The sequence below is a fragment of the Macrosteles quadrilineatus genome, unplaced genomic scaffold, assembly GCF_028750875.1.
Source record: "Macrosteles quadrilineatus isolate MER2022 unplaced genomic scaffold, UCM_ALF_1.0 Scaffold_3__2_contigs__length_128488019, whole genome shotgun sequence".
Classification (NCBI taxonomy): domain Eukaryota; kingdom Metazoa; phylum Arthropoda; class Insecta; order Hemiptera; family Cicadellidae; genus Macrosteles; species Macrosteles quadrilineatus.
In genome coordinates this window covers 123,818,525-123,829,521 of record NW_026542596.1, presented here as the reverse complement: position 1 = coordinate 123,829,521, position 10,997 = coordinate 123,818,525, and positions in this window count along the sequence as shown.

Here is a 10,997-nt window from a genome sequence, read left to right as displayed (position 1 = left end):
AAAATTAAAAAAAAACACACAATGAAGAACAAAACATTTTAAATTACATAAACCACGAAGAAACCGTTTTCATTTGATCCATAAGGACAATAAAATAACTATGGATCTGTCTATGGTTCGAACGTACAATTTAATTAGCTTATTGATTCGGCACCCTAATGGGTCACCTAGTAGCCTATGTCTATGTGTTCTGTTTGGTTCTGTACCTACACAAAGTAATGATGGGGTTTTAATTTGCCATTTTATGTTTCTGTTTTTTTTTTACCAAATTTGGCTTTATTTTACCCTCAATAATTCTACGTATTTTCAAACTAATAATTTTTACTTTGACACCAGGAAAGTAAAGCAAACGTTGTAAATTGTATACAGTACTTAGGAGAAAAACATTAAGAGACATTAGCAAACTCAAACGTGTCCGGTCATAAACCGTTTATCAAAACAAGCTTATTAAAGGAGAAATCTGCTTTCTATATATTCAAAGTTAATGGTTTTAGTCATTGAACTACAGTAATATATATATAACTATTGCTCAGTGCATCAGATCATCACTAGATCAGATCAATTGATTTAAATTTAAAATTATGAACATAAATTTATTAAAATATTTAAAATAAAATATACAGAATTGAAAACCGAATTCCGAAACAAAATGAATTAAAAATATATATCTGTACATTTTTAAGCGAATTCAATATTGTCATAGTCCAGTAACCAATATTTCGTAAATACACAAATACACCCACACCGTTAGCCGAAACGGCACACGGAAGATTTCTCAGGTGCCGTTTGATGTCACTAACTGCTGACGTCACTTTGAGGGAACACCAATACCGCAACGATACGGTATTGAGCACTGAGCTATAATTCTAACTGGAGGTAGCACTGAATGTCAAAGATGCGTGTCGCCAGCCGCCATGTTTGCGTGAGTCTGGTGTCATAAGAAGCCATATTATTGCTATAACTATTACTAGGAGTACGCTCCGAAGTCACGTATGAGAATGAACGAAGACCATTTCATACATAAAAAAATGTTATTTAACAGTAGGCCTATCCACATTCATATCAGTTGATCAGCTGCTCAAGCAGTTTGAACTTCATTAAGGCACTAACACCAAATCCATAATACCTTTTCACCAAAACATTTTCTTTACTGTACTTTGGACTTGCGTCATTAAAGCAGGACCAGGAATCAGGGAGTTGGTATATGAAAGGGACCTTGGTCCAAGGTCATTAGGCAGGTTTGAGAAAATTCACTAAGGAACTATGTATAATCACTGAATGTATTCCGATGTATTTAAAAGCAGCAATATTGCTCGAAAATGCTAAATAATATTAGGTTTGTCAATCTATAGAGACTCCAACAATTACTTTGTGATGTTTCATTGCTCTACAACATTCAGAAATAAATTATAACAGTGAGAACCATTATACATTGAGGGTAAGGACATCCCTTACATGACCCATAAGAATTATAAACATTTCAAAATACAAGAATTTAAACCTTTTAGGTGTTGCATGGGAGGAAACACTATTTTTGAACCATCAGATACTGCTGAATTTGTTGTGTGAATGATCAAACAAATGTTTACTCGAAACAGTTTTAAAACTTTATATATTTGGATTCACATTTTAATACATTTACCTACGACCGTTTATTAAAATAGCCGTTTCAGTTCAGTTGTTAGAATTTAAAAGTTTCTCATAACATCATAGTTTTATCATAACACAGGTAACGGACCAATGAGGTTCAAGTCATGGTGGAAGGAAAATACATAGGTGTGCTATTCCCGTCATATTCTGACGTCACCCAGATTGCAAACGAAAAATCACCTGATTGTACAGTATTGCCATATTTAAATATATATATATTTGTTTTTGATTTGATTGTTATTGTTTATATATTTTTGTTCTAAATGGTGAAATGGTGTTTGCAATCTTGGTGACTGTGACTTCAACAGCAAATTACGGGAATAGCACACCTTTGTATTTTCCTTCCACCATGGGTTCAACTATTGAGATAGAGGAATTAAAATTGTAATGATTCGAACTAATCGGCTAATTTAATTGTCGAGTGGTGCTTAACTATCAGTGTTTGGTACAATGTTTCGTTCCATAATTTTCAGTGGCAATGATACTATAAACGAAAACATAACCTCTCTTCTTAGAAGTTATGAGTAGTGATTTTAAGTAATTATAACACTGTCGTAGGTAAAGTGGTGTACGCAACTCGCGTAAATAGTGTTAACGACACTCGTAGAAGTTTTTAAAGCCCTCGCCAAGGGTCGTACCTTAAATTTTCTACTTGTGACGTTAACACTGTATTTACGCATTCGTTACTACTGTAGCCCTACTACTTTACTTTACCATATCGTAAGATAGTTTTAAATTCAAAATTATTATGCAGGAGTAAATATTTAGTATCAAGTATTTTTTTCTCCTGCTACTTCACACCCAACCAGCACATTGCAGAGTACTGTCAGATGGTCATCTCTCTGGAGGACGAGATCTTAAAAATCGATGGTGTTGGTGAGGTGACTGTTTGAAGGGATTTCAATGCTAGGGCGGTGGAATGGGGTTTACCCCAAACAAACACAGAGGGTCAGTATGTTGTAGAGATGGCAGCCAGGCTACCTTCATATATCCTTAATACAGGTGACATTTTCATCATCTGTCACCCCTGGCAAGGAAAGATGATCCCTAACATCTCTCTGGCATCTGAAGCCCTAGCCCAACAGTCACGGACTGGTGAGTCTCCAAGGACTACTCTGCAAGGGACTTATCAGGCAATCGTCTTCAGGGAACTTCTCGAGCTTTCCTGAGTTGGGTATCCATATGCCAATTCAGCTCATCCGTCTCAATGTTGGGACCTCGTCTTTGCCAGGCCACTTTTCAGGGTTACATCAAAAATCAAACTTTTGGGGACATTAGAAGTGCCGAATTTCAAGCCACATTGAAGATGCGTCCCACCATCTTCGGCATTTGACTGTTCCATGCTTAGGACTTTCGCCCACCGCAGAAAGAAGCCAGTTTACTGGTGGAAACCCAAGATTGCAGGACCCCAGAGAATGTGCCTAGGGCTCTGACGAGCAGCGCAGCATGCCAGAAACCGGCCTGAAGGTAATGCTAGATCGGCAGAGCACAAGGCCCCCATGCGAGATGACCATGGTGATATCAACTGGAGTAACATCAGGTGCTGGAAGCAACTGTATCAGGACATCCAGAATAATCCTTGGGTGATAGGCTACAAGATTGTAACCCAAAAGCTAGTGACTTGATCACCCCCTACGGTCATAGGGATCATGGAACCTGTCGCCGTGGCTACTGTCATTGAAGTGTTATTTCCAAAGCACCCACCGTGACCAGCAAGGGAATTTGGAGATTAGGGCGCGTTACCAGCTTTTCGGGAAGAGGAACTATCCTTCGTTGTCTGATCCCTGAGAAATGGAAGAGCACCTGGTGACTACAATCTTACTTTACATTGTAAAAAAGTAACAACAATTATACAGACGGCTATATTCAACCCTAAACCACTGCCACACAATCAATACTTCTTAGTTTTTTTTATAACTATTTTTATAGTTATTACCATGAACTAAACCTAGCGAAACTCAACTAAGCTAAGTGTAAAAGATTCATCTTAAAAATAACCTGGGCCCTATGGCCCAAAATGTTAATATTTGCAATTTCATGATGATTATATTTGATCTAGTGAAACATGTTGATCTTGTTCAACATGTTTAGCTGATGGCATTCCTGCAGAAATCTTAAAGCTTGTTGGTGTTCATTAGACTGTTACTTGACATACAAATCAGTTACCTATACTCAAAGAATTCAGTACACTATACAGCACTTGTAATCATGGACTCTGCTATGCTGTAAGTTAGTTAAAACCAATCTTAAAGTGTGACCCTTTTTTACATTCTAAGTGCTATTGAACTTGGATTTTAATGCAATGTAGTGTAAATTTTAATTGGTTGCTTGTTTTTATGGAATTTAACTTTTATGGAAAATCTTAAAGAGGGTCCCCAATTTCAAAGTTTTACATCGATGGAAGTATTGTTTTGTTTTAAAATATGGGAAACTTTTATCTTAAACATTCAGTACATCATGAATTGGGTCTAAAAAATACCTCCAACTCAGCAAACCTGCAGACTAAGCGAAATTCAATTTGCCTTATTTGAATTTCACTTAACCTATTTAAATAGGTAACATAAGGTTTGACGAGTACTTAGGTTTTCTGATACATGGAGAGTAATAAAGTGTAATTTTTAGTAAAATACTTAATAGCTTAGTATAAAATAAAAAATACCGTGGGAATTTTTATTTTAGCAAATTTCCCATACAGGGAATAAGCTATTACCATAGGTCTCATGGTGAGACCTAGACCCGGGACCGATTTACTTTTTCCTTTATGGCCCCAGAGGCCAAAACACACTCCGTTTAAACTCATATATATATACAGGGTGACAAAAAAGTCTGGAAACGGCTTGATATCTTTTTAACTAAATTTGTTAAAAAATTCAAATCTTTCACACCAACTTATATGTATGAAAACTATTTTTTGCAAGCATTACCATTTTTTTACCTTCACCAGGGGACGGGCCATGAGGAGTAGGTACATAATCTTTAATTTAAGCATAGGTTGATATTCACATCTTTTTAAAGGTCTGGTCAAGTGGAGTTCATTGCCCGAAACCGTGTCAAAAAAGGTTAATCCGTTACAAAATGGCGGCAGTCCAAAGTTCTTGCAGAATATACCTGCACAGGCTTAGAGTTGGTAAATACTCATAGTCAACATTAGCCGGGAAATCTGAAACCCGGTTAAATTTGTTTTGAAGATTGAATATACTTAGTCTATGAGCTAGCTGACTTTAAAATACAATTTCAGCTCTCAAGCTAATGTTTAATACGAGTATTTACCAATACTAAGGCCTGTGCAGGTATTTTCCGCAAGAACATTGGACTGCCACCATTTTAAAACGGATGGACCTTTTTTGACGCGGTTTCCGGCAATGAACTCCACTTGACCAGACCTTTAAAATGATGTGCATATCAACCTATGCTTACATTAAAGATTATGTGCCTACTGTTAACACCGCTGCCCCCGCCATCACTAATATCATTCGTTTTGTCCTCCACCACTTCCAAACCGGAGGAGGACATCATAGTTAAATATATTATTATTGGCAGAACACAGGTTGTTGGTAATTTGAATAATAAAACAGTATATTATAAAAGAAAGAGAAGAGAGAGATAGGTCTTGTTTGGATGAACAACAGAATGTAATTGATATTTTTTTTACAAAATATAAAAAACATAAAACAGCTGAACATATGATATTAATACAAAGTAAAAAGGGAAATTAATAGTACAGAACAAATGGTAAATATAATGTAATGTATAATGTAGTGGTAACACCTACTCCTCATGGGCCATCCCCTGGTGAAGGTAAAAAAATGGTAATGCTTGCAAAAAGTATTTTTCATGCATGTAAGTTTATGTGAAAGGTTTGAATTTTATAACGGATTTGGTTAAACAGATATTAAGCCGTTTCTAGACTTTTTTTCGCCCTGCATATCATACTAATATTATAAATGTGAAACTTTGTGTGTTTGTTTGTTTGTTTTAAGTTCCATCACGCTTTAACTACTGGATAGATTGGGCTGAAATTTGGCATGATGATAGCTCACATTCCCGATTAACATATTGGCCTAATCTTATCTGAAAAATCCTATCGGGCTCCGGCCCAGTGGCTCTGTCGTTCCCCATGTTAACCTTATAAGTACTCATATTTAAAAGGAATTGAAGAATTTAGTCAGCTGTTTCAACAATTTAAGTTGGTTCTATGATATCATAGACAAAAAGAATTAAATATAGACTGTCAGCTGTGCTGCGTTTACCATAGGCTATGGCGCACAGCACACCGCTGGGAGCTGCCCCATGTAGTTACGCGCCGTTACGCGCTACGTAACTACTTGGCAACCTATGGTAACCACTGCAAGGCAGAAACAAAAACTTATATGCAATGGGAACTGTCAAAGTAGGATTGTTTACAGTTATGTTTTATGTTTTTAATTTATTGAATGATTTGTGATTGTGCAAATGTTTGATAGTTTATTTTTTCTAAGGTTTAGGTGCAGTGGTAGAACATTATGGCTATGGTATATGTGTTATACTAAAGCATGCCGTAAATTTAAAGAACAAAATTTGGTGAGTCGGTGGCTCAGTCGGTAGCGTTGCGGACTTCGGGCAGACCCCTTGCTTTGCTGGATACGTTCCACGCACAGATCTGTAGTCTATGTGGACGGGCAAATGCAAGGTTAAAAGAGGCCGCCAACCTCTTAAAAAATAAAATTTTACCAAACTGTGTCCTTCCCAATTGCAAACGCAAAGCTTGAGTATTACTGCAACAAGCATTTTATACTTATATGCCAACCCTTATATGCTTATATATGCTCAAGCAAAAATTATCCGATGTTACTGAAATTTGGTACAAACGTGTAAACCTACGCTTATTCGAACAAGTTCGCAAACAAGCATGATCGGACTATGAGAATGGGGGTTTATGGGGGGTTTTATGGAGTAACAATTGGTTTTTCCCATTTTCGACCCTAAAAACACAAAATTTAACAATTTCTTTCCAAACCGTTTTGTGGAAATTAAAAAAGGAAATAATTTTGTATATTGAAGAGTATTTGTATGCCTAACGGTTACAGAGATGATTAAATAAATTGTAAATTTAAAATTCCCATGTTATTCTTATGGGGAATAAATAAAACTGTTTTAGTTTGCTTGTTTATGGATAGCCTATATTTTAATCAAATTTGCCATTTTTGTACTACTAAGCTATCAACGCTATCATACTAAGCTATCAACATTTCAATTAAAAAACACCTCAATACCTTCCCTGTAGCAGCAAACCTAAGAACTCATTAAAATTAATGTTATTCAAATAGGAAATAAATCTGGGAGGAATCTGGGAAATAAATTAAATAAGGGGTTTCCCTGTAACATCCTTTTTCCAGCCAATTTACTTTAAAACATAGGTAATGTAAGTGTCAGATTTTTATATTAATTGTTAGGTGTAATTTTAGCTAATAATCAAGCTGCAATTGCAAATGGTAATTTCCTTTAGGGCTTTGACCCCTCTACGTTGAATTTATATCCAGAGTCCATTTTCAAATATCTTCGATCTTTGGGTCAGCATGTCTGGTATAATGACAAACTTTCTTTATAAAGGTTAAAATCTGCATTGTAATTTACAGTGGCGGTTCTAGGGCCTTATCATGGGGGGCTTGCAGGGTGTTCTTCACCAGAAGGAAGTCCAAGAGCTTCTCGCACGGACAATTTTCTATTTTTAAAGCCAAATTTAAGGTCTATAACCACCGTTACGTTTTTATAACGAAATTTATGTTTGAATTTATACTTCCAGGGTCCAATTGGGGTGAGGGGCTTTCTAAAGCCTCTATGCCCCCCCCCCTTTGAATTGCCACTGGTAGTTTAACAGCTGTTACTTTGTGTGAATGTTGAGCCACAGTCAGAATGTAAACAAGAGACTAAGCAGTTCACTTGGTCTATGTAAATGATGATTAGTGGTGTTATATGATAGTTGGCAGTTTTTTTACTTTGCTGCATCACTGGTCCATGGTCTGTGAGTACTGTGAACCAAGTGATACCCGCTCTAGATGTGTAATATTAAAATGTACCCTGGTCCGTGACAATGATCTTTTCAGCATCACATATATGTGGCAATCGGTAGCGAGCGTGTTGAAAGGAAGACATGATGATCGTTATTTCACACTCGTTTTAACGGATCAGACTATGATACAAAAATAATCAGATTACCAAGGCACTATTGGCTGTTATTTTGTGATGCTTACTGTAAGCAGGAAAACACAGTGAACAGTTTCACAGAGTACTTACGATATATTATCGCATGAAATGTTTGTTTGATATTTAAATATGTAGGCCTATTCAAATATTTCATTCAACGTTATAGTTTTTTCTGTTGTTATTATCAGTATATCTATAAAAGCCCTGCCACTCTGCTGCATATAGGTTAGGTTAGTTAGAATCATTTTAGTTTATGATAATGACAAAATATCATTTTTTAAATTCAACCTTTTTCATAAGTAGGGACCTAGTCTTTAAAAAGAAGGTAGTTATTACTGTACCATGAACTAAACCTAGCGAAACTCAACTAAGCTAACCAAATACCCGCAGAACAGTGTAAAAGTTTCTTCTTAAAAATAACCTAGAGGCCCTATGACCCAAAATCAACCTAACCTAACCAAACTGTCTGTAGCATTTCAAAAATTGGCCCTTTTGATAACAGAAATGGCTTTCGCGCTCAATTGACTGTTCTAGAACGTTTAATCCTTAACTTATTATGCGCGTCTTTTGCTTCAAAATAGACAAATTTTAAAGGAACCTCCATCATCGCAGATATTTAATGTGAGTGAGTAGGTAAGTAATTCATAATGGGGTCTAGATTAACTGTCATTTTTCTTCATTATTTTGCAATACTGGAACGGGAAGGGGTTGTGACGCAATTTTGACATGTGAATAGTCACTTTGTAATGTTTTAAGCCAAGTCTTTTGCCACGGCCACCTTTAACTTGTCTAGCGCCAAACGTCGCATAAGATAACATGGCAAACAGGTGACACCAGCTCATTAATTTGCATACTATCCATTTAAATTTAGATTTAAGAACATAAATGTATTCAAAGATTGAAAATAAAACATAGAGAATTGAAGACCAAAACAAGATTTTAAAATCAAAAATATATTTTTGTACATTTAAAAGGGGAGTCCATATTTTCATAGCCCAGTACCGGTAAGCAAGTTTTCATATTATTAACAAATACACAAATACTATTAGCTGCCTCAAAAAACAAAACAGCTGTTACAAGCCTACTTGCGATGTTGCCACTTCTAAGGCCGCGGCCTTTTTGCTGTGCTGCAAATTGCTGCGAACTTGCTTTGTGGTATCTTGGAAATGATCGAGCTCCCGTTCGTGTCGCTCTCGCTTAAGTCGCTGCATGTGTCCGACATCAGTCGCTCACACTCTCGACGCTACAGCCCGCCTGCTCCGATCTGAATTGCTGTATGTGTTTTTTTACCCTAAGACATATTAGGTATAGAAGCACAATTAATTGGACATAAGTTATCTAGATCCTAACATTTATAGGTACGGTACTACAATTCAAAATGGCCTTGATTTACGCAATATCGTAGCCTTAAATGGTATCTTCATTACGCAATTGGCTATTATTAAAAATTGAAAATAGGGCACTGCATTGGAGTTGCTTATTTGGATAAACCCAAGCAAAAAATTGCCAACTATGACTTGGCTTATTTTCTAACTCTGTCGACTATTAGGCCCCTACAGGCCTAGGCCTAACTAAGTAAAATTAGGATGAAACATGTATTCATGGTGATACTCCAAAGTCAATTAAAAACCAAGAAGTACATGCCTAGGAGTAAAGTTTGGCAGAGAACCTGTGATGTATTAATATCGTTTTAAATATAAATAAATTGAGGCCTGTATCGATTTTGATTCGGTTTGATACATAAGAAGCTATCGTTTCCACAATATAATTTTGTTATTTGAATGTGTGTCGAATTGAGCTAAATTATTGATTTTCAGTAAATGAAATTACAATACAATGCAAGTATTGATAAAAATGCAAGCATTTTTGAAAAGGTAATTTGAAGTGTTTTTCTCAAGATTTTAATTTTACAAAAACAGTATGCAGGCGACATAAACTAACAACTCGATACATTATAACCTAAACTTTACCTTCCTAATCTAACATAACTTCAAAACACTTAATGCAGTCACCAATTCGCATAAAGCACGACCTACCACCCTGACATGCCTAAATGAGAACTGTACCTAATTTTTACAGTTGCTTGTCGTGTGGTTGAAAACAGTCAGCTGTAGGCTTAGTTAACCCACAGTTCATTCCACTTGTAAATGTTATCCATCCTACCTTGTTTATTGTAATGTTGTATCTTGAGAAATACAAGATACGTATATATCTACGGCTATATCTTGAGAAATATTCATCAGCGGTGAAAAATAATAGTATATTTGGATTCAGGAGGTAAAAAAATAAATGTAAGATATCAAAATTAAAAATTCGTTTGGAGGCACCTTTACGGAATAAATACGTATCGTTTGGTGACTTAGGTAGGTAAGGTTAACCTAACCTAACTAACCAAACAATATATCGAATTAAACAATCGAATAACTTAATCAATATTACTCATTCGGTTATTTGTGCCAACAGATATGGAAGTTTACCCACACAGGCTGCTATTCTTGTCTTAAGTACAGTAATTTAATTAGCCTACTGTTTTCTAGAAGCGGAGCGACACACATTGTTATTCGCTTTTCCGCAATCCGGGCCGAGAAAAACCCAGCTTAAGTTAAGGCCCAGAGATATAGGCTACCTACCTATGTAAGTCAAAGGCAAGAAGCAATTGATCTATATAAGGCCTAGGTCCTTAAGCTTAAGTTAATTGGACTGTAGAATAGGCCAAGGTAGGCCTAGGCTATTAGCCTACCTTTGATTGTACGCTACCCGAACACGAACGTTGTCAGTTTTGATAGGGCACACTCTTGTCAGTTTAAAATGGGCCAACTTTTGAAAGATCATATCTCAACAATGACAATTAATTTTTAAACAACACAGTAATATATTTCCTTCCTTGCCAATGGCCATGAATCCCTCAGATTTTCTTGGTTAATGCATCGAGCCTCTTTAACCTGGATCTAGTCTTTTAGTTGCGATTGACGACTGTAGTATCACAAACTACACTTCAAAGTGTAACCATACACCCTAACTACTACAATTAATTACTTTATTACTATTTAACTAACGGTGTTAACATCAACATAAAACAAAACTCAGCTCAGCAGCAGACAGCACCCAACAACACGAACACACAATACACAATCACGATTCACGAATCACAACACAATCCAATC